Raw genomic sequence first — 25,826 nt, 5'->3', positions numbered from 1 at the left:
AGAAATTTACCCATAAGTGAAGGTAATTGTTTGAGAGATCTGTGTCTTTGCAGCAGTTTGTTTCTTATATTCCTTCGTTTGTTTGTTTTTAAGGCTATCCTGTCAAGCAGTCGAGGGACAGTAGAAGACTTCTTCCTGGCTGGCCGCAATCTAGCATGGTGGCCGGCGAGTAACCCTCGCATGTGGCAATCCATGTGGCGGGCCGCACATTAGTTTGTCTGTTACTTGAGTTAGATGTCTTATGCCCAAAATAATTTGAAGTTGCTACATCGGGAAACTCATTCCAGTAGAGTTTGTGTAACTCTGAAGAAGTTTCTTACCAACGTGTTTCCATTCAACTCAGTTTAATTCACTAACCACTTATTAGGTGCCTCGTACATGCAAAGCATTGTTCTAGGTTCCAGGATACAGGTCAGAAATAGACAGTCTGGCCCTCTGAAAGCAAACAATCTAGAACAGGAATTAGATGTGTATCCAGCAAGTCACAGCACATTACAGTGCAGTACAGTGAGTCTGGTGGGAGGTGCGCAGGGCAGGTATGGATGGAAGGTGAAACCCAGGCTTGCTGGGTGGAGGTGGTACAAGACAGGAAAGGCCTTGCAGAGGTAGGCTTGTTTGAGCAGGATTTGGAGGTGAAGTGGGTGTTTGGCAGGTAGAGTGTGAGGGTATTCCAGGCAGAGGGAACAGCATATGCCGAAGCTTGGAGGTATGGAACAGCATGATGCTGGATGGAGGGAGGTGGAGTAGAAACATTTTTTGTCTTTTATGTATTAAATAATTTATTCATTATTCAGAGTGATTCCATCCAAGAGGAGTGCTTCAAAACTCCCACAGCAGCAGAGGCAGCTGCCAGCCCATGACAGAGTGGGCAGGGGTGCCCTAGGGAGGAGGAGGATGTGGGTAACTAACAGGGCCCAGGGTCAGAGGACCCAAGCCAAGCCTGAGCCAGGGCTGCTTTATAGCTTATTATGTAAAAATGTGCTTGTGTTTCCTGCACAGGAGTGTAAGGTAGACTTAGAGCATTGTGTAAGAAGCAGGCCCTTACTCACTAATATTCTTTGCCCTCAAATGTTAACCAGTCTTATAGCAAAGATCTGGTTTTTCACACTGGGGTAACGCTTCAAAGAGAGAAGTCTTGTCTGAGGAGGAGAAGGTGCCTTTATTCAAAGGGACGAGGAAAGTACACTTACTAACTCTGATGGATCCAACAACCTAGCAGAAATGGCTTTGCCTCTTAGCTGGGCGATTTGGGGAAAAGCAGTTTCCTGGTGTTAACTCTGAATTATACTTGAATCTTTATATATATATATATATGTATATATATATATATACACATACATACCTGGTTTAGAAAGAGATCGAATGCAGCAAAGAAATGTTTGCAACGGGCCTCCTCCCTTAGTTTATTTTTCTGCAGAGGATTCTAGCAGCACAGTCTTTTCCTTGGCTGTGAGGACACCAGTCTTTTGCCTGAGCCTCTCTTAGACCTGAAGTCATGTTTTCTGTACCCAGAGAAACGGCAGTCTGCTTCCCACATTATCTTGTGTAACTGACACTTGTAATCGTTTTCAGGAGACGCTAACATGCTTTGGCCTCCCAATGTTCGTGTATGTTATGGTTTATTAATTTCTTTGCTATGCCCTCTCTTTTCATTGTTAGGATTATTGCTTAATGAGCAAAATATGGCATTATTAAAGGAAAAATTTGGCATTATTAAAGGAAATTGAATTAGAAGAATGATTTTTGCCACTCTGGCTTTCTTTTTTGTTTTATATTCTTCAATTAGCAGATACCTGATGGGTATAAGTTCTCTTGTCAAGGCCCACCACATGACTTACTCTTCTCTTTCTTTCTTTCCTTTTTTTTTTCCCAGTTGTACATGACTTATTCTTGTACCCAGTTCCCAGTCCTCATCTCAGCTGGCTTGGCAGTGTTGAAACTCTGAGACTCTCGGTCCTCCCTCCCTCCCTGTTTTGTCGCCTTTCTCTCCTCTTTTCCAGCTGCCTCTTCAGCTGCTCATGGTCAGTCTCCCTGGCTGGCTGTCCTCCATCTTCCTTGCTCCTTAAAGCTGGAGGTCCCCAGGGCTCACACCTGACCACTTCTCTTCAATTACACTCACCCACTTGGCAACTCATGTAGCTCATGGCATTGAATGCCAGTTACATGCTAACAAATCCCAGGTCTCTCCAGTGAACTCCAGACTCGCTTGTGACGCCTGCACTATTCAGCACCTGCGCTTGAGAGGTCTATCAGGTATCCCAAACAGAACAAGCTGCAAAAGGAGCTTCGGACCTTCCTCCACAAATCGGCTCCTCCCACCATCTTCCCTGTCTCCTGAATAGCAAGTCCATCCTTCTGGTTGCTCCAGTTGACAAATATGGAGTCTTGTTAGACAGTTTAGTCTCTCTTCTACCCAACATCCCATCCATCAGGAAATCCTGTGACTCGATCTAAAAGATCTCTTTCAAATCTGCCCACTTCCCATCAACTCTGCCTCCAGAGTTGCTGCTGTTGTCTCTCACCTGGATTAATTATAATTGAGTTCCATCTTTCTACCTTGGCTCTTCTATAGCCAATCTCAGCAGAGCAGCTAAAGGGAACCTATTAAAACTCAAGCCAAACCATGTCACTTTTCTACTTAAAACCCTCTTGGGGCTCCCGTGTCACCCAGAATGAAAGCCCCACTGCTTACAGTGGCGTATGTTAGGGCACAGATGATCTGCACCTCGTTACCTTTCTGACTTTGCCTCTCTGAATGCCTGTCCCCAGCTCTATCCAATGTCCTTTAACAACCCAGCCGTGCTTCTGCCTCAGGGCCTTTGCCCCTGCTGCTCTATCCAGCCGGAGCGCTCTCCCCAGAATCCCCATGGCTTGCTCCCTCACCTCTTCTGGACTTCCTCAGCTCTTCTCTCAGACAATCTACCCTGACTACCCAATTTCCCAGTACTTTCTATCCACTTCCCCATCTTTCTTTTTTTTAACTCTGTGGTTAATTTATCACTGTCTATCATACTATAAAATAATCCTTGGAGCACCGGGATGGTTCAGTCAGTTAAATGTCGAATTCTTGGCTTCAGCTCAGGTCATGATCTCAGAGTCCTGGGATCGAGCCCTGCACTGGGCTCTGCACTCAGTGGGGAGTCTACTTGAGATTCTTTTCCCTCCCTCTCCCTCCCCCTCTGCTTCACCCCCCACCCCCCGCCTCAGGAGCACACACATGCTCTCTCTCAAATAAATAAATAAATAAATAGCTTTAAAATAATCCTCTAATTTATTTTGTTTATTCTCTTTTTCCCAACCGAATGTTAGCTTCATGAGAGCAGAGATTTTTGTCTATTTTGCTCACCAATGTATGCCTAATATCTAGAACAGTGCCTGAACATAGTTGGCGAGGGACATTTATTAGTAGTTAGTGAATTAATGAATGGTGCCTTTTAAACCTACATTTAATTTAATAATGTGCTAATATCTTCGGACATCTATAAAACATAGATAGGTGGATTTATTTTATATTTATATGCCGTTTCATAATGTTGTAACATATGGACATTCCACCATTTATGCACCATATTGTTGGGCAATTTAGATTGTATATAACTTTTCACTGTTATGGTAAATGTAGTGAACATTAGGGTTTTTTTTTTTTTTAGATTTTATTTATTTGAGAGAGAGAGAGGTAGCAAGAGAGAGCACAAGCAGTGGGGAGAGGGAAAAGCAGGCACCCTGCTGAGCAGGGAGCCTGATGTGGGGCTTGATTCCAGGACCCTGGGTTCATGACCCAAGCCAAAGGCAGATGCTTAACCAACTGAACCACCCAGGTGCACCTGGAGTGAACATTCTTAATAATAAAAATAACTAGTATTACTGTAGTACTTACTATGTGCCACTTCTAAGACTTTTTTTTTTTTTGCCTTATAATTGTCTCCGTTAAGGTATTTGGTGTCTGCATGTTCTCAACTATGTCTTACTAGTGCATTTTACTTTTTATAGTTATTTTTAAAAACCCTCTTTGTTTTATGCTTTTGATCTTGAATGCTACTTTTTCTTATGTCAATATTGTCAACGCTGGGGTGTCTGTTTTTACCTAAAAGGTTTTGTTACTTGCAGCATCTCTTGATAATTTGGTTTTAAATCTACCTCATGTCAACAACATAATAGTTGGATTTTGGTTTTGAATGGAGTGGCTATCCCTACTCAACTAAAAAGCTGTTATTGGTTTAGGAAGGATTTTGCTCATTTAAATACCTCTAGGATTTTTACTTTTGAAAGTAACAGATGTTGATTGTAAAAAACCCAAAAGTTGCGGTCTAAGTATAGAACTTGAAATTTTCTCCTCATTCCATCTCTATAACCATAATTCCAGAAATATTTTGTGATATATGTGTACTGCCAGAATCACTCCCATGCATATTTGGCACAAGCGTAAGATGCACACATAAAATTTTAATGAGATTATATTATACATACTGCTTACCTTATTGTTTTGTGAAAAGCTCCTTTATTCTTTCTGAATGCTACATCGTATTTCATCATATTCATGTACCTTAGGATTTTAACTAGTCTCTTACAGCTAATCAAACTGTTGATATTTTTAAATTATTTGAAAAAGTGTGAAATCACACTCTGCTAATATTTCTGCAGTAGGGAACTGTGAGGAAGCCACCAGGGCAGGTGAAGGGTGGCTCCATAAGAATGGCCATCCTTCTCTTTTCACTTTCTCCCTCCTCACTGGGCTTCTAATTTACGGTTAGGGTTTGGGTAGAAGAAACACAAATGGGAATTCTGCCCGGGGAATAATCCGTTTTGAGAAAATGGAAAATTCAGTTTGAGTTTACATTTGTGAAAATGATTTCTTGGAGTTGGACTGAGAGTTCTGATAGGTGATTGCCTTTTGATTTTCAGATAGGTGCTTCTCTTTTTGCCTCAAATATTGGCAGTGGCCACTTTATGGGTCTGGCTGGAAAAGGAGCAACTTCAGGGATTGCTATTGGGGCCTTTGAGTGGAACGTGAGTGATACCCTGTATAGCTGCTAACCTCCCTCTTCACCATTGTCCAAGTAAAACTCACAGACGGAAAAATTTGCTTTAGACTTCCAGCAAATATTGAAGACTTCTGGAGAAGACATGGAAGAAAGGAACCAAGTCTTTGATTTCTCAAAAAGATTGTGTCAGTTGTTGTTCTTAGTTAATAAAGTTACATTCCAAGGGTCATAGCAACACAGTGAAGAAAGAACTATTAAAAGACTAATCAGGTAGGGAAAAGAGAAAAGATCTTATTAACATTTAAGTATATGTGTACATATACATTTGTGCTTAGATATATATACAGATATATATGTGTATATGTGTGTACATATAGACACACAGATATATGTACATGTATGTGTGTATGTACATGTGTGTGTATATTCGGAGTATGTATTGAGAGTGGGCTCAACTGAGCTCTTCAAGAAAGTCAACTAATTATGACAAAACTACCAAGTTTCAACTATAAAACTTATGAAATGGATTATTTATTTAATCTCTGGGATATATTTGTTATAGAATATAGAATTTGTTCACTATATAAGTTCAATATAAGTGAATTTATAAGTCTTGGGCTTATTAATTTATCTCTATATAAATCATCGACCTTTCTGGATAAATCAGAAAGCTCCCTACTTTCTGAATCTCGTCTTTCTACAAAAATAAAGGATACTTCTAGCAGAGTCAGTTTCAAACGTACCAAGAAGCCCTGATTTTTACCACAATTTACCGCTTAGAATTTACTAGCATCTGCTTTATATATTCAGCTTACCTTACCCCTTCTTTGTAAGAAAGCCAGAGCCAAATTTATCACTTAATTTCAGTAACTTGTATGAAATTTTGGTAGCGCTTCTCCCCCATTTTTCTGAATGATTTCTGCTTTTTTTTAAACTATCTTTTATATATAAACCACCTTTACTCCAATCTGGAAGTAGGCAAACAATAAAAATTAAAATTAAAAATAAAGCCCCTGAAAACTGGCTCAATGAAACCCCCAAAATTAAGAATACACTCTTTCCTAGGCAAAGATCAAGTGCCTGTAAGTAGTTTGTTACACTGAAAGTTGTGCCTTCCAGCTGTTGTTTGTAAGTTTCCCCAATACACATACATTTGTTAGTCTCAAAACAGGTAGTCATTGAGATTGAATCTCATTTAAGAGCTTGGCCTAGATGAGACTCTGATGTAATTCTTCTTCCTGGTTTCAGGCTCCGTTCCTACTCTGTGTTCTCGGTTGGGTATTTTCTCCTATTTACATTAAAGCTGGGGTGAGTGTCCATTATCAGTTAATCTGTTCTCTATAATATTTTTTTCTTACAAATACTGCACTTGTACGTAAAAACATCCTGGAAGACAAGTTAAATTTCTCAGTCTTTTGATCCTTGTACTGACTTCCCTAAATCCTGAGAAATGCCTGAAATAACATCGTTCTGCCTCAGGTATACAGATACCAGTAACTGCTCGCTGTTTCACTCCAGGCCTTGTTTAAGGGTCCACTTTTTAGGGCTTTTATAGAAAACGTTTTAAAATTTTGTCTAAAAATAAGACCCAAATAAATGAAGAGAACAAATATGTTCATTACTGAAAGACAATATCCTAAAAATGTTAGTTCTTTCCAAATTCGTCTGTACATGGAATGAAATTCCAAAGAAAATCCCAACAGTTTTTTTTAGGAACTTAACATGATTCTAAAATGTATGTAGGAGATAAGGGGATAAAGACATGTCAGTGCCCAGCTGAGAGAGGCAGAGACCATCTAGGCTGCACGTCTGCGAAGATATGTGGACTGACATCATCAAGATGGTGGAATAAGAGCTTTCTACTGTCTTCCCTCAAAGAACACCAATTTAGACAATCACCCATAGATAAGAGGGCCTCTGTAGAAGTCCAGAAGTCCCCTGGAGAAGAGGGGGAGAAAGGAGCAGAAAACTTATTTAAAGAAATAAAGGCTGAGAACTTCCAAAATCGGGGGAGAGATTTGGATATTCAAGATCATGAAGATCATAGGTCCCCCCAATTTCAACCCAAAACTATATTCCCCAAGACACATTAAAAAAAATAAATTGTCTAAAATCAAAGAGAACAAATTAAAAACAACAAGAAAAAAATCCTCACATACAAGGGAACCCCCATAATGCTATTAGCAGATTTCTTAGCAGAAGCCTTGCAGGCCAGGAGAGAGTGGGATGATATATTCAAAGTGATAAAAGAAAAAAAAACTACCAACCAAGTGGACCTTATGTGATAAAGTTGTCCTTCAGAAATAAAGAAGAGATAAAGACTTTTCCAAACAATAGCTGACGGAGTTCATCACCACTAAAGCTGTCTTACAAAAAATGCTGAAAGGAGTTCTTCAAGCTGAAATGGAAGGTTGCTAATTAGTAACATGAAAACATATGAAAATAAGCAATAGCCTGATACAAATTCAGAGTAGTCTAATATTGTAAAATGGTGGTATGTTAATTACTTAACTCCAGTTTAAAGGTTAAAAGACAAAAGTATTAAAAATAACTATAGCTACAATTATTTGTTAATAGATACATAATATAAAAAGAAGTAAATTGTGACATTAAAAACATAAAATGTTGGGGTAGAAAGTAAAAGGGTACTGTTTTCATATGTGATCAAAGTTATTGCCTTAAAGTAGACTGCTATATCTATGAGAAGTTTTATGTAAACCCTATGGTAACCAAAAAGCAAAAAGTTACAGTAGATATACAAAAGATAAATAGGAGGAAATGAAAGCATACTGCTCAGGAAAATCATCAGTTCACAAAGGAAGACAGCAAGAGAGAAAGAAAATAACAAGGGAATTACAAAACTACGGGAAAACAATAAGATGACATTAGTAAGCCCTTATGTGTCAATAATTACGTTAAATATAAATGAATTAAATTCTTCAATCAAAAGGCATATCGTGGCTAAATGGATTTTAAAATTAGCATCGTGACTATCATTAACAATACTGTATTATATACTTAAAAGTTGCTAAGAGATGGGGCGCCTGGGTGGCACAGCGGTTAAGCGTCTGCCTTCGGCTCAGGGCGTGATCCGTGTTGTGGGATTGAGCCCCACATCAGGCTCCTCCACTGTGAGCCTGCTTCTTCCTCTCCCACTCCTCCTGCTTGTGTTCCCTCTCTCGCTGGCTGTCTCTATCTCTGCCAAATAAATAAATAAAATCTTTTAAAAAAAAAAGTTGCTAAGAGAGTAAATCTTGAAAGTTCTCAGTATAAAAAAAAAGGTAATGACATGAGGTGTTGGAGATATTAACTAACTTTACTGTGATAATCATTTCACGAGTATATGTATATCAAATTGTGTTGTACCCCTCAAACTTACACAGTGTTATATGTCATTATATTTCCATAAGCTGGAAAAAAGAAATAAAATGTATGTAAAAAAGCAAAAGCATAAGAATAGCAAAGATATTCCTATCAAAGAAAAATAAGAAGGATTTGCCTTACCAAATATCAAGACTTACTATAAAGCTATAGTAATTGAGATAGTATAATATTGATACAAAGATAAAAACATTAACAAGTGGAAGAGGAAAATAACCCAGGAACACTCATACATATGGACATTTGATTTATGACCTCAGTGGTACTGCAGATCACTGAGGAAAGGAGGGTTGATTGATTGTCATATGAAAAAAATCAAATTGGATGCCTGTTCTACACAAAAAATAATTTTAGATTGATTAAAAATTTAAATAGGAAAGGTAAAAGATTTTAAACTTCATAAGGAAATATAGAATGTTTTTATGTCCTTGAGATAAAGATTTTAAAGTGAGATGGAAAAAGCTCAAATTCCTGGCTGACCACCAATGTACACATGCATGCATGAGAACCCAGGGAGCCAAAAAAAGACAGAAACTAGAGGCAGATCTACCCTACAGAGACAGAGCTGCACCTGTGAGATCTGTGACTTTATAGTGCCTAGGACTGGGTACATTCCCCAGCCCACACAATGTAGGCAATGGATAGCAGAAGTCTTACTCATATCAGAGGACTGACAACAGGAAACTTATGTGGGGGCTCCAAAAACAAAGGTACCAAAGAGAGGATTAACCACCACATCTGCCTAGAAATTCTGCACGAAATCCTGACTGACTGCCAGACTACTCAAGTGCAGGGAAAACCTCTAGACCAGGCTAAATTAGCAGCAGCTAAAAGCTAAAAAAACAAGCAGAGACATCAGCTGCTATACACCACAGGGTGGGAGTGGGAGGTGAGGTGGCATGAAAAATGTTGCTGTTTGAGTCCAGGCAGGTTTATTGCCTACAAAAATAAGAAACTGCAATCCTCAGAACAAAACAGATTCTAGAATGCAGTATCCTGTGATCATGATGTATCATGATGGCCAGTCTGCAACCAAGAATTATTAGACATATAAAGAAATGGAATTATAAATGTGGCCCAGACTCCAAGAGAAAAAGAAAAGCAATAAATGGAAACTGACTCTGACCAGTCCCAGATGTTGATTTAACAAACAAAAGATTTCAAACCCACAATTATAAATACGTTCAAAGAAGTAAAGTGTGACACCAATGAATAAGCAAATGGGCCTCTCAACAGAGAAACTAAAACTATAGAAAAGAACCAAATGGAAATTCTAGAATTGAAAATCACAGTAGCTGAAATGAAAAATTCACAAGAGGAGCTCAACAGCACAAACGAGATGGCAAACAAGAGAATCCGTGTGCTTGAGGATAATAGGAATTACCCAGGAGAAAGAACAGAAGAGGAAAAAAATTGAAGAAAAAGGAAGAAGACCTCAAAGACCTATGATACAATATCAAACAGTCCAACATGCGTGTACTTGGTATCCCAGAAAGAAGAGAGAGAGAAAGAGGCAGGAAAAAAATTTTTCAAAGAAATATTAACTGAAAATATCCCAAGTTTGGTGGAAAATGTTAATTTACTGATGTAAAAAGCTTAACAAATGCAATAAACACACAAAAAGCTACACTTAGGTTTACATCATAGTCAAACTGCTAAAAGCAAAGATAAGAAATTTTGTAAGAAGTAAAAGAAAAAGAACCCATTACATGCAAGGGAGATATGGTACAGTTAATGGATGAGATATAGACGGAAGATATAGCAGATATCAGGTATAATGGAAGTCAGGAAATATTTGAACAACATATTCAAATACTGAAAGAAAGAAAAATATGTCAACCAAGAATTCCATATGCAGCAAAAGTACTCTTCAAAAATGTAGATGAAATGTATATAAATATCAAATTGTACACCTAAAACTAATATAATGTTATATGTCAATTTCACCTTAATTTTTTTAAAACTTAGTGCAAAAAAAAAAGGGTGACTAAGTAGGGAAAGATTTCTCAACTAGGACACAAAAAGCATAAACCACAGAGGAAGAAATTGAAGTGTAGGACTTCAAAATAAAATTTTAAACTTTAACTCTTTGAAAGATATTTTTAAGAAAATGAAAAGTCAACCTAGACATTGGGGGGAAATATTTCTAGAACATATTTACAATAAAAGACTTCTATCCACAATGTGTATGTTGTTTAAAAAAAAACTCCTAAAAATCAGTAAAAAGGTTTTGAATAGCTGTTTCACCAAAGAAAATAGACAAATGGCAAATAATCACATGAAAAGATGCTCCCTACAACTGATCATTAGGAGAACACTGCACAAGGTAAGATACCACCGTACCAGAATGGCTAAGAGGAGAAAGACTGACGCTGGCAAGAGCTAGAGAGGGTATAGGGCAACTGGGACTCATACATTTCTCGAGGGAGTGCAGAATGGCACGGCCACGTCTGGGAGGACAGTTGGGCAGTTTCCTCACAAATTAAACCTGACCACCCAGCCAGTATTTCCCTGGATACAGATCTTTACGTACCCCAGAGAAGTGAGAACACATGTCCGCAAACAAATTTGTATGTGAAGCTTCATAGCGGTCATGTTCTGACTAGCCAAATCTATAAATAAATTGCAGCAGGAGAGTGGACAAACAGCGCACAACGTGTCATACCAAGCAGCACTAAAAAGGCATCCTGCAACCATGTGACTGAGTCTCAAGAACATTGGGCCAGTGAAAGAAGCAGGACATTAAAAAGTACATAGTATATGGTTTCGTTTATTTAAAATTCTAGAAAAAGCAAATCTGTGGGGACAGCACATACTGGTTGTTTAGGACCAAGGGTGGGGTGGAGGCCTTGATTGCAAATCCTAGGGGTCTCAGTTGGGGGGTGTTAAGAATGCTTAATATTTTGACTATGGTGGTAATTACATAACTATGTACTTTTTTTCCCAAACTCATCAAACTTTATGCTTAAAATGGGAGAATTTCACCGAGCAGAGCTACACTATGACCCAGCAATTACACTACTAGATATTTACCCAAAGGTTACAAACGTGATCTGAAGGGGCACCTGCACCCTTATGTTTATAACAGCAATGTCCTCAATAGCCAGACTATGCAAAGAGCCCAGATGTCCATCGACAGATGAATGGATAAAGAAGATGTGGTATAAATGGAATATTACTCAGCCATCAAAAAGGATGAAATCTTACCATTTATATCAATATGGATGGAACTGGAGGGTATTATGCTGAGTGAAATAAGGCAATCAGAGAAAGACGATCATCATATGGTTTCATTTATATGTGGAATTTAAGGAACAAAGCAGAGGATCGTAGGGGAAGGGATGAAAAAATAAAGTAAGATAAAATCAGAGAGGGAGACAAAACATGAGAGACTCTTAATGATAGGAAACAAACTGAGGGTTTCTGGAGGGGAGGGGGGAAGGATGGGGATAACTGGGTGATGGGCATTAAGGAGGGCATGTGATGTCGTGAATACTGAGTGTTATATGCAACTGATGAATTACTGAACCCTACCTCTGAAGATAAAGATACAGTAAAAGTTACCTAATTGAATTTAAGTTTTAAAAAACAGTTAAATTTTTTAAATATTTGTAGAGAGGCATTAAAATGTGAAAGGCTTACTTGCCATGCAGCCTAACATCTGCAATGGTGAAGGCTTAAGCCCAGGAAAATTACCTCAGATTGTGACTATATATGGGGATAAGGTCTTTAAAGAAGTAATTAAGTTAAAATGAGGTCATTAGGGTGGGCCTTAATCCAGTAGGACCTTATAAGCAGAGAAAATTTGGACAGAGGCATATACAGAGAGAGTAGGAGGACACAAGGAGATGACAGCCATCAACAAGCCAAGGACAGAGGCCTGAAATAGACCCTTCCCTCATGGGCCCCAGAAGGAACCAGGCCTGCTGACACCTTGAACCTCCAGCCTCCAGACATGATGATACTCAGAACTGTGAGACAGTAACATTTTTACTGTTTAAGTGCCTTGGTCTGTCGCACTCTGGGACTGCAGCCCTAGCAAATGAATTCAAGCAGCAAGTGTAAAACAGCTTAGAACGTCACTGAGAAAGAGCCATATATGGCAGTATATGATTAAGAACAAAACACAAGGTGAAAATATTAAAGTCATAGGTGTTTAGGAGAGGGCACGTGGTCCCTGTGAAGCCCGCAGGTAAGTTTTCGTAAAGCAGATGGAATTTGAGGTATAACTTAAAATAGACACGTGAGCAGGTGGACATGATGATACTCAGGACAGAAGGTGGGACGGTATACATTTAACTATTATTTATTCACCTACAACAAGCCAGGCACTGTGCCTTGGTCCAGAAATCTAATGAACAAAGAGACACACTCCCCACCATGGGATGCCCACAGCCCGAAACAATGGAAGTCAAAATGAACAGGATTGTTGGGGACAGCCAGCACATGCATGAGAGCATGGGCACAGAGGACTAGGTCCAAGAGCTGTTGAGTCAAGTTCTGTCTCTCCTGAGCACTTGTTATATATGCAGTATGTGATAAGGCATTTGATTCTGCTCTGCGGATTATTTCGAGAAAGTGATTTGTCATCATTTGACCTGTTCAGTTAGCCGGATTTCCTTCTGCGTTCAGGAGATCACACAGAAAGCTCGGTCGGAGGCTTCTTGAAGACAATACTATGGCTTCTCCTTTCTCATTTCCCCCATCCTAACAAGTGCCATGGAATGTGAAGCCAGCTGTACCTTATATTGCTGGGCCACTCCTACCATCAGCTGTGTCTCGGTGACAGCCAGCATATTGTGAGCAAGGCGCATCCTTGTGGGTTTACCTCTTCTGGTACTCCGTCTGGTGGTGACTTCTCTTGTTGCTTGTGCAGGTGATGACGATGCCAGAATATTTGAGGAAGAGGTCTGGTGGCTTTCGGATCCAGCTCCTCCTTGCTGTTCTGTACTTATTCCTCTAACTCTTCAATAAGATCTTGGTGAGTTGTGTAAAAGCCAGCCCAAGAAACAAAACAAAAGTAAACAAAAATTCAGTAGGCAGGACAGTGCTAGATTGGTCTCAGAAGTTCACTCTGGGGCCCCCAAAGTTACTTATGGCTTCTGCTGTCTAAGCGAGAGGAGAGGAAAAATAGCTTAATGATACTTGCAAAAAATAAAGGCAGAGGCACCTTATTTGTGTCCCAAGCCTAAGTTTTAGGTCCCTCCTTTGTATTTCTAGAGAACCTCAGGCTTACCTGTGTCATGTCATTAGGTGATGTCACTTCCCTGCTTCAAATAATCCAGGAGTTTTCCCCCACCCTTACAAGAAAATCTAAGCCCCTTGTTATGTTCTGTAAGGATGTCCTGTTCTTGTCCCTGCCTCTCGGCCTTATCTCCTAGTCTCCTCCCTTGTTCTCACCAGGCTCTGGCCACACTGCGTGCCTTATGGTTTCTCAAACCCAGCAAGCTTATTGCCACTTGAAACCCTTGACACTTGCCTTACACTGTGTCTGGAATGTTCTTCTTCCAGATTTTTCAAATATCACCTCCTTGGAGAGGCCTTCCATGGGTGTGCCCAGTCACTCCATTACTGGGTTTTTATTTTCTTTGTAATACTTGTTACCATATGAGAGTAATTTATCCATTTCCTTGCTTATTATCTCTCTCCTTCACTTCGGTGCAAGCTGCTTGAGGCCTGGGCCTTGCCTGGCTTGTCCACTACATTACCCACTGTGCTGAGAAAATGATTAGCACTTAAGGTACTTGATACATGTTTTGGGTTTTTTGGTGTTGTTTTGTTTTGTTTTGTTTGTTTTAGTGACCGGATGAGTATCACTTACTGGACTGCATAGAAATTGCCTATTTAGTCTCTGTCACTAAACGTAAAGTCCCTGAGGACAGCAGCTGAGTCTTAGTAACTCTTGTGTCTTCTGAACCCTGTTGAGTATCTACTATGTCGGCACTCAGTAAACATTTGGTGAATAACTGGATAGATGAATGTTGGGAGGGTCTCTGCCCATTGTATCCCTACTTTGGAGACCACAATAACAAAGTAAGAGATTAGCCAGTTAAATGATGTGTACAAGCTATAAAATCAGCACCGGCTAAGCCAGGGATCAACAAATCTGGCCTGCAGGCCAGTCAGCCTCGTGTTCTCCATTGTGAAGTCCTTGAGCTAAGAATGGTTTTTTACAGTTTTAAATGGTTGTGAAAAACAGAGACAGTATGTGGCCTGCAAAGCCTGCAGTATTTACCATCTGGTCTTTTAGAGAAAAAGCTTGCCAGCCCCTAATGGATGAGCTGTCCCCTTTGCCTTTTCCCAATGGCAGAACTGTAGGAATGACTCTCTGAGCGCACTCCCTGCTCCAAGGCTCCAGGGAGGAAAAGGCTAAGTTTTGTCTGAACTGAATTAATTGGATTAACCCAAGCCCTAAAGGTGCTGACCTTGCTGAATTCAGGGGCCCAAACCTTTTTGCGCAACAGAACTTGGGTAAACCTCAGCCCATGTTCATTAGTGATGGAACGGATGTGCTAACCATAGACCACTTCCTGCAGATGGCCTCTAGGATCTTTATAATATTGCTATTGAATGAGCTGGAAATGAAAATGCAGCCTGTTGTCTTTGTACTCATTTCAGGTGGAGATCTGTACTGGTGCCATGTTCATGAGACTGGTTTTGGGGTTAGGTATCTACCTGGCCACCAGAGTCTTGCTGACAATTAGTGGCATTTATACCATCACAGGTGAGGTTACTCTAACCACACACATATTTGCATGGACACAAAACCTCTCCTTCTTATAATGGAGTGCTAGTAGACATTGAGGCAGAGGGTCTCCAGCTTTTGCTTTTTCACTAAGTCTGTAGATCACATTGTTAGGCCCAAGGGGGTGGAAGAGTGAAAATAATTGTTGCAGGGTGCCTAAGTGTTGTCCTACCTCTAGAAATCAGGCCAGGCTGGTCGGGGTTTTGCAAGGGCACTGGCAAGGATGACAGTGATCATGATTGGGGTGGGCCACAGCCTGACACTGCAGGCTGCCAGGAAATGGAGTAGAGGCAGAAAAGGAATGAGGGAGAGCCAGCAGCTACAGGCATCCTGGTCACCTGGTAACCTGGTCAGGCCATCAGATGGGATCTTTTATGCAGGTGGTTCTGTCCCAGAGTCTCTGCCTCGGTTTTGAGAGTGGGGGCTCTCATCACTAATTTTTTCCAGCCACAGTGCGAATCCAGCCACAGTGCTGGCAAGTGTCCCTGGAAGTTCACCACTGTCTGGGTGGGGAGAAACAGGGTGGGGAATGAAATGTACTCAGTCAATGCACAAGGGAGTGGAGGTTGGGGGTTTCTTCCCAGGGGACAGTTGGTAATGTCTGGAGACATTTTTAGTTTTCATAACTGGGGGGTTCTACTGGCATCTAGCAGGTAGAAGCCAGGGATGCTGCTAACCCTTGCTTCCAAACTTAGATTTTGTGATTAAAGATGTACTTTTTTTGTTTAGGAAGCCTACCAGCTTTTCGTTCACCCAAAAAGGGGGGGGGGAGTAAAGGGAAATTGGGACATAACAAGGGCAAGATAAGAATCCAACAAAAGATCATAAGGGTATTAAAGAGAGAAAACAGAATGTACAAAGACTAAACCTTGTATTGTAAAACCTCCTGACTTAAAAGTACAAAAGGTGTGAATGGAGCAATCTGGGAGGAAGCAAGCATGTTGTATAGGGACACAGAACTGACTTGCAGCAGAGTCTCAAATGTGGCTTTTGTTTCTCTTTCTCCTACCTCTTCAGGTGGTTTTGCAGCTGTGGTTTATACTGATACCTTACACGCTGTTGTTATGGTTCTGGGATCAATCTTGTTAATGGGCTTTGGTAAGTCAGTCTTGGAAGACTGGGCACCATGAGTGGAATCTTTGAATCTGATTGTCCCCAACAGCCACTTCAGCACCTTCATCTCACAGATGAGGAGACTGAAGCCCTCAGAAACCAAGAGCATTGTCTCAGATCACCCAAAAATTTGGAGGCGGGCAGTGGGGGGGAACTTCCACTCACTTCAGAAAACAGAAGAGTCGAGAAATAGGAGTGGCAATGATAAATTCCAGTGCTTTGGAACAGTGTCAAGTGGCCCGCCACTCTCATCCCCACCTCTATGCCTCTGTCCATGTTCTTCCTGTCTAGTTAGAAGCTCCTCTCCTTAAAGACAATTATCATATGGTTTCTCTCATCTATGGAACGTAAGAACTAGGATGATCGGTAGGGGAAGAAAGGGATAAAGAAAAGGGGGGGTAAGCAGAAGGGGGAATGAAACATGAGAGACTATGGACTATGAGAAGCAAACTGAAGACTTCAGAGGGGAGGGGGTGGGGGAATGGGATAGACTGGTGTTGGGTGGTAAGGAGGGCACGTATTGCATGGTGCGCTGGGTGTTATACGCAACTAATGAAGCATCGAACTTTACATCGGAATCCGGGCATGTACTGTATGGTGACTGACATAATATAATAAAAAATCATTAAAAAAAAAAAGAAGAAGAAGCAGCTCCTCTCCTTGTTTCATCCATGCAGTTAAATCCACCCATCAAGGTCAACAGAAGATCCACCCCCCCAAAGGTGTGATTCTATGATTATTCCATCTACCTGTCTTTTTTTCTGTGGACTCACATCACTGCCACACACATCACTGAGTACATTTCATTCCCCACCCTGTTTCTCCCCACCCAGACAGTGGTGAACTTTTTTTCTGTGGACTCACATCACTGCCACACACACTTATTTTTGTGATACATACCTTGATTGTTCATTGATTATGTCACATAAGAATTCAGACCTCCCAGCTCCAAAACTTCTTAAGAATCAAAAACACTGTATCCTGCACATAATGTACAGTCTGAGGCACACGATAGGTGCTTATTAAGTACTAAGAATGAAAATGATAGCTAGTATGAATCAAGTATCAGTACTACTAGGTAGCCATTTATCCATATTGCCTCATTTAATCACCACAGCCACGATGATGCATAACTGCTATCATTATCCCCATTTTACAGATGAGGAAACTGAGTTATTCTGTTAAGTAACTTGCTCATGAGACACATCAAGAGCAGACTCATAGCTGGGTCTCTAAACACCAAAGCCCAATATGTGAACTGATATATTACAGTATCTGTAATGGCAGGTACACTTACCTTAAAATGGAGGTTTCCTTCCACTAGCTAAGATAATGACCTCAGTGAGGTTGGTGTTATACACTGCTCCATGGGTCAGAGACTGGTCTTACATAAATCTAGAAGGAAGAACCCTTGGCTCGGGTATTGAAAAATTATTGAAATGGTAATGTGAATACAGTTGAAGGACTGTGGCTCCATAGAGGATATTATTGAGCCCCATTGAATGAGAAATTATAGAATCAGAGTCACATAATCCTCAGTCTTACCATTTAGTAAGCATTAATGTGCCATTAAGGGTATTCAGTGCTTTATTGCTGGAACACAAAATACATGTCAGGCATGAGCCAAGGAATTTTTTAATGAGCTGGGTTGTAACGACTAATTTGAGTGACAAAACTCTCTAAACTATAAAACACACTAAGCCATTGTGTTTAATTGTGTACTAATATTAAATATCAACATTTTTAAACCTTGCCAAGTTCACCCCAATAGTTGAAAATGACATCCAATATAAACTTTAAGAGCAGGTGGAATATTCCATTTAATGTTAGCAATTACATCTATAAATAATTTTATATTCTTTACTGTTATAAACTGAATGTTTGTCTCCCAACCAAAAATTCATATGTTGAAATCCTAACTCCCAGTTGTGATGGGAGGTGGGACCTTTGGGAAGTGATTAGGTCTTGAGGGCAGAACACTCATGAAAGGCATTAGTACTCTTATAAAAGAGACCTCCTCAGTTTTTCCACCATTTGAGGACACATTGAGAAGATGGCCATCTGTGAGCCAAGAAGGAGGTCCTCACTAGACACCCAGTCAGCCAACATTTGATCTCAGACTTCCTAGCCTCCAGAACTGTGGGAAGTAAATATTTGTACTTTATAAGTCACCCAATCTATGGTATTTTCTTATAGCAGCCCAACAGACTGTCATTTTCTGAGAAATGTAATGGGATTTTTAAAATTGGGGCATTCATGTTAGTTCTTTTGGTAATTAGACTATTTTAAAATAATGGAATAATTGTTTTCATTTAAAAATATGCCAGAATTTATACATCCAGATGAGTTTCGTTCAAACTAGTCACCATGAGACCCCCTGTATATACAATTGCAATTCTTTATTTTTAATTTTTAGGTAATACACACATAGGTAAACAAAACAAAAAGGGTACACAGTGAAATACTCATTGCCCTCAGTTTCTCAGTTCAGCTCCCCAGAGACAACCAGTATTATAGTTTTGTGTATATCCTTCCAGAGATATTCTTTATATATATAATCATTTTTTTATCTATGAGATGGATACATAGATAGAATCAAAACAAATTTTGCGGCCTGTTTTTCTACCACTGATACTGTATCTGGGGAAGATTTCTATGTCTATGAATAGAAATCTACTACATCTTTTTGGTTTTGTATTTGTAATAAACTTTATTGAAAAGTGCACAAGTCAAAATATGTAGCTAGATGAAATATCAAAAAGTGAACACACTCTGGTAACCAGCATCCAGGTCAAGAAGCTATCTTTTTGTTTCCTTGCTTTCCAGACTTAGTGCTTATTTCTTTTTCTTGCCTTATCACACTGGCCAGGGCCATTAGGACAGTGTTGAATAGAAGTAGATACAACAGGCATCCTTAACTCATTCCCAATTTAGAGGGAAAGCTTTGAATATTTTACCATTAAATAAATTATTTGCTGTCAATTTTTTGTGGGTACTCTTGGCCAGACTAACAAGTTCTCTTCTATTCCTAGTTTGTTACAATTGTTTATCATGAACAGGTTTTGAATTGTAGCAAGTGTTTTTTCCACTTCTACTGAGATTATATTATTTTTCTCCTTTATTCTGTTAACCCAGCAAATTCTTTTGAATATTAACTCAATCTTGCATTCCTGGAATAAACCCAGCTTATTGAGACACACCCCAAATTCCTCTCCAAAGTGGCTGTATTAACTTATATTCTCAGCAATATATGTGAGAACATGTGTTCCCTAAACTTTCAGCCAATAATTGATGTTTTAAGACATTTTTAAAAATTGCCAAATAGGTGAAGAAGAAAAAGTATATCATTCTTGTTTTAATTAGAAGTTCCCAGATCCTGGTGAGATTGAACATCATTTCATATACTTAGTGGCCATTTGTAGTTCCTCTTTTGTGAATTACCCATTCGTATTCTCTACCATATTTCTTCTGAATAGTTTCCCTTGGTTGTCAGTGTATAGGAGCTCTTTATACATGACACAAATCTCTTCTTTTAGTCTGACAATTTTTTAACCTGATTTCAGTCATATAAATTTTAAATTTTGAGGTCAAATTTATCAACCTTTCTTTTCTTTTTTTGTATCTTGTCTAAGAATATACTCCCTAACTCAAGTTCATAAAGATATTCTGTTTTTTCCTAATAACTTTGTATTTTTATATTTCACCTCTTTTTAATCTACATGGAATTCATTTGTAGAAGTGCCATGAGATGTCTTATTGATTTCATAGTCAGTCAGTACTCTTTCACTGACTAATTTTGACTCCAAATAATTCTGAATGCATTTCAAAACTCAAGTCTGTATCAAAGGAACATGGTTTAATATGCCAAAATAAAAGCATATTTTAAGTCAAGTACGTGGAATTATGGGTGTTTTGTGCCTTTTTAAAAATATTTTTCTTTAGGGGCACCTGGGTGGCTCATTTGGTTGAGCGGCTGACTCTCAATTTCAGCTGAGGTCATGATCTCAGGGTTCTGGGATCGAGCCCTGCAGCAGGCTCCAGCACTCAACAGGAAGTCTCCTTGAGGATTTTCTCTCTCCTTCTGCCTCCCCCACTCATGCTCTCTCTCTCCCTCTAAAACAAGTAAATCTTTTTAAAAATATTTTTTCTTTAATCTTAAGATTGTATAACACTTAGGATATTGAGAGATAAATGCCATAGACCATGAGGAAATGTTCAAGTATGATGTTTTATAAATATTTTGTTAGCATTGCAGGAAAGTGAATATTAATTTGTTTTCATCAAGATTCTTAAGAGAGCTTGTGATAGAACTTTAGTTCAAAACTAGTATAAGCAAATAAGTACCTTCCTGGCTCATGTAAGTAAGAATTCCAGGGGCATACTACCTTCAATGATGGCTAGATCCAGGGTTCTAAATGAACCAGGTAGACAAGAGAGCTTCAAACTGTTGAACTAGCTTAGAACCTCAAATAACAGAAGCAGGCATTTTTGGTTCCTTAAGCAGAAGACTTCTGGGACAGATTCCAGTTAGCCCAGTTTGGGTCTCATACCCATTCCTGACACATCAGTTGTTTCCCATGGGTCAGAAAGCATCAGCCAGGCCTGGCGCATGTGCCAGATTGGAATGGTGGACAGTTTGATGAGGCCCACCTAAGCTGCACAGGATGGAATGCAACTGGGAAGAGGGCTTCTGCTACCAGAAGCAGGAGTAGAGTGTGGGTACACAACCATGATTGTCCACTATACTCATTTATCTTTGGAAGAGGTGATGTCTTTTCTTAGGCACATAGAGTCTTGACTATTTTTCAGTCCATTGTGCTTTTTATACTAGGTACAGTCAATGAAACTGGGTCTCACTTTGTAATCTTGGGTCTTCAAACATGTGTTACTGTATAATTTAAGGTATTGATAAATTTTATGGTGTTTCAAGCCTTTCAGGAAGTGGGGGGATACCAGGAGCTATTTCATAAATACCCAGACAGTAAGCCAAACCTAATCCATGAAGGAAATTGGACTGCCAAAACGGAATGTTTTATTCCTCGCCTGGATTTTTTCCATATCTTCCAAGATCCCATCACTGGAGACCTCCCATGGCCTGGAATCGTCTTTGGTGTCTCCACCCTCTCCTTATACTGCTGGTGCACTGATCAGGTAACTAGGCATGGTGCAGTTGAAGTGACTGCATTGGACTCTGGTGGTCCTCAGGGCATTCCAGGCTTTCCCAGTCTCTACAACCACAGGCAACAGTTGGCCTGTCTGCACTCAGTGATCAGGGGTCCTTTCCAGTCTTTATTTATTGCCTAAAGAACTTAATGAGAAGTTCTTTTTTTTTTTTTTTAAAGATTTTATTTATTTATGCGACAGAGATAGAGACAGCCAGAGAGAGAGGGAACACAAGCAGGGGGAGTGGGAGAGGAAGAAGCAGGCTCATAGCGGAGGAGCCTGATGTGGGGCTCGATCCCATCACGCCGGGATCACGCCCTGAGCCGAAGGCAGACGCCCAACCGCTGTGCCACAGCCCCATCTATAACACATCAACTATTTTCATTTTTTTTCTTCTTCTTCATTATCATTGTCTAAAAAGCACAGTCTTTTTAGACATGAAAAATATGTCAGTTCTCCCCAACTGCGTCCATAAATTAAATGCAACCAATCAGTATTTCAGTTGGATTTTTTAAGGACTCAAACTTATTCTAAAAATTGTATGGCTCACTATCGATGGTAGATAATTAAATATATTGGGAAATATACATTTGGTGCAAAGGCAATAAAGAAATAAAAAGGAAGTACAGCTACACACAATAATATGGATGTCTTCAAGCTTGATGCCAAATAAAAGAAGCTAGACCCAGACACCTAGGCACTGCATGACTACATGTTTATAAAGTTTACCACATGCAGTGCTAACTTATATCATTTAGGAATGCACAGTAAGTGGCAAAAAACTATAAAGAAAAGCAAGGAAGAAATAAAGTCATGAAAGCAGTCATTTCTGGAGCAAAGGAAGGGGTTGAGATGAAAAAAAATAAGTCACATGTGGCAGCATTATTTATAATTACCACAAGTTGGAAACAACCCAGATGTTCATTCATGAATGAATGAATAAACAGAATGTGTACCCATTCATTGGAATATTATTCAGCCATAAAAAGGAATGAAATACTGACACGTGTTATAACTTGGCTGGATATCGAAAACATTATCCTAAGTGGAAGAAGCCAGACACAAATGATCACCTAATGTATGATTCCTTTTATACAGAAGGCCCAGAGTAGGCAAATCCATAGAGACAGAAATTCAATTAGTGCTTGCCAGGGGCTGGAAGAGGAGAAATGGAGGGGGACAGCTTAATGGATGTGGGTGTTCTTCCGAGGTGATGAAAAAGTTTTGAAACTAGAGAGAAGTGGTAATTGTATAAGGTAGGGAATGCACTGAAGGCTACTGAATAGTTTAAAATGATTAATTATATATTACATGAATTTCACCTCAATTAAAAAAAAAGAACCACAGAAAGACTTCTGCATTACCTGCAATGTTCCATCTGAATTTGGATGGTTGTTTCAGTGTATGTTCTTAATGTGCCACGATGGGCTTTCATGTGTTATATAATGATTTAAAAAAAAAAAAAGATTTAAACATTTTATGGAAGAAGAAAATGCCACAAATTGCTAGCCCAAGTTTGAAACTGAAGAGCAAAAGGGGAGAACTTGCCAAACCAGATTTTAAACATGTACAAAGTAGCTGCAATAAAAACAGTTTGAAACATCCGAGAATAGACACACAGACTAGTGGAACAGATTGCAGAGGTCAGGCAGATTCTTGTACTTATAGGAATTTAATATGTATCCAAGGAGGCTTCAGAAATCAATGGGGGAGATACATACTCTTTGATGTTGTTAGAAAACCAACTGACTATTTGGAGTAACAACACTTCACTCCCACCTAACACTTAGTACAAAGGTGGACTTTGGGTGGGTTAAAGACTTAAATGTGGAAAGTAAAGCTAAGCATTTAAGGGAGGCTAACAGAATATTTTTGAGACAGAGCAGGGGGAGTACAAATCATATTGATTTAATCACATTACATATAAGTATTTTTAACAAAGTCCCATAAACAAAGTTGACAGATGACAGATTAGAGAAGATTATTAGAAATGTTTATTATGAACAAGAGACTAATAGCAAATCCACAAGAAGAAGGAGCTCCAGGAGAAATGTGGACAAAAGATACTAACAGGCAATTTATAAAAAAGGAAATTCAAACAAGCATAAAACAAGCATATAACCCAGAGTTATCAGGGAAGTGCATCTTAAAACCACAAGCGGGGGGCGCCTAGGTGGCACAGTCGTTAAGCATCTGCCTTCGGCTCAGGGCATGATCTCAGCCTTCTGGGATCGAGCCCCACATCAGGCTTCTGCGCTAGGAACCTGCTTCTTCCTCTCCCACTCCCCCTGCTTGTGTTCCCTCTCTCGCTGGCTGTCTCTCTCTGTCAAATAAATAAATAAAATCTTAAAAAAAAAAAAAAACCACAAGGAGACTGGCAAAAATTAGAAAGATTGATAATGCCAAGTGTTGCAGAGATTGTGGATGTTTAAGGACCTTCATGTACTCCTGGTGGAAGTACAGATTGGTGCAATCTATTCTGGAAGGTCATCCAGCGGTGTTTGATAAAAGTATACTGTACTCTGAGCTAGCAGTGGTGTTCCTCAGAAGCTACCTAAAATACCCTCATGCAAGTTCACAGTGTTGATTGTGCTGGTTACTCCAAAGCAGGCAGATAAAATGGCAAGGGGGCAGTAATACTGTGGAATTCTATGTAGTTGTAGGAGCAAGGGACTAGATGATACATAGCAACACTGATAGGTCTTTAAAATGTAGTGAGTGGATGGACAAGAAACAAGATGAGATCCAGAGCACAATACATGGACATTCTCTATAATGTAGCTCTGGGTTTTTTTAATTTGTTTTCTTCCCCATCCATTTATTATATGTTTAATGATGCTACTTTACCTAGAAGATAAGAAAAATCTTCCTATTTTTCTTTTCAATTTCTTCTACAACTTTTTTTTAAGTTCTTAACAGCCTCTACTTTTTATTATATAAAAGATTTTCGTTGTTAAAAATTTGGGAAAAAAGAAAATTGTAGGGAAAAAAATTACCCATAATTCTATCACTCAGAAATACTGTCATTAATGTTGGACTTTCTTTTTTTAATAATAATTTTTTATTATGTTAGTCACCATACAGTATATCCTTAGTTTTTGATGTAATGTTCCATGATTCATTAGTTGCGTATAACACCCAGTGCACCATGCAATACGTGTCCTCCTTAATACCCATCACCAGCCTATCCCAGTCCCCCAGCCCCTCCCCTCTGAAGCCCTCAGTTTGTTTCCCAGAGTCCATAGTCTCTCATGGTTCATTCCCCCTTCTGTTTAGCCCCCCTTCATTCTTCCCTTCCTTCTCTACCGATCTTCCTATTTCTTATGTTCCATAAATGAGTGAAACCATACAATAATTGTCTTTCTCTGCTTGACTTATTTCACTTAGCATAATCTCCTCCAGTCCCGTCCCATGTTGCTGCAACTGTTGGGTAATCGTTCTTTCTGATGGCTGAGTAATAATCCATTGCATTTATGGACCACATCTTCTTAATCCAGTCATCTGTTGAAGGGCATCTCAGCTCCTTCCACAATTTTCTTCTACAACTTTAAAAGTTTCCCCTGGCCTTCCACATCTGACAGTGGGTAAATCTTAAAAAAAACAACAACAACAACAGCACAGAAGTGGAATATATAACTTAGAGTTAGTAAAGAAAATGACTTAAGAAAAATTGTTAATTGAAAGAGAGGCAAACAAACTGACAGAAGGAAAATTGTTAATTTTGGCCCACTATCATTTTTAAACAATAATCCTCTCCTTGCCCCACTTTGTAATATATGACAATATACAAAAGTGCTTAGGGCTTTCTACATTGCCTTTATAATCACCCTTCCCTCCCAATGAGAGTCAAATTTCTGCCCTTGCCCCGCTCCTTCATCCCCTCCCTTGAGAGACCATCTCTTATGTGCACAGGATTAAGCAAAGACCAAGACGTGCAGCCTGGCTGCCCACCCCCACCTGCTCCACAGAAGCCCATGTACACTGAGACATTAGCAACAGGATGCCAGTGGACATCCCGAGAAGCAGCACCTAATGCTAGAGGAGGACCACTTTGGGGTTCTTCCTCCTGGTAGTAAAATGATGCATTTGGAAAAAGAAAACCTAAAGAGGAAAATGACTGTCCTGCCTGTTAATTTCACCATGCCAGCATGAATCACTATTACCATGTCGGTGTATTCCTGTGCACTTTTCTCTCGCTGTGGAGTCACAGTGTACATACTGCTGTTGTATCCTGTATGCCTCCTAATTACCATCACACTGTGAGCATTTTCCCCATTATCTAAATGTTCTTCAGAAACATACTTTCAGTACATCCGTAATACTACATTGTTGTGATGCGCTGGACCATGTCTTTATGCTCTTTCTTAAGTGCTTCTCCACCTGCCAGCTGGACCGTTCTGTTCGGCCTGAGTGCACACTCCTTCTTATGGCAGGAGGACCAT

At 39.6% G+C, this 25,826-nt stretch overlaps 1 pseudogene; it reads left to right on the top strand.

The window, feature by feature from the left end:
* Positions 1-25,826, top strand: part of LOC105242172 — a 55,279-nt pseudogene that overhangs the window by 4,279 nt on the left and 25,174 nt on the right.

Source organism: Ailuropoda melanoleuca, chromosome 14 (assembly GCF_002007445.2).
Source record: "Ailuropoda melanoleuca isolate Jingjing chromosome 14, ASM200744v2, whole genome shotgun sequence".
Classification (NCBI taxonomy): Eukaryota; Metazoa; Chordata; class Mammalia; order Carnivora; family Ursidae; genus Ailuropoda; species Ailuropoda melanoleuca.
This window is presented reverse-complemented; position numbering and strand designations above follow the sequence as displayed.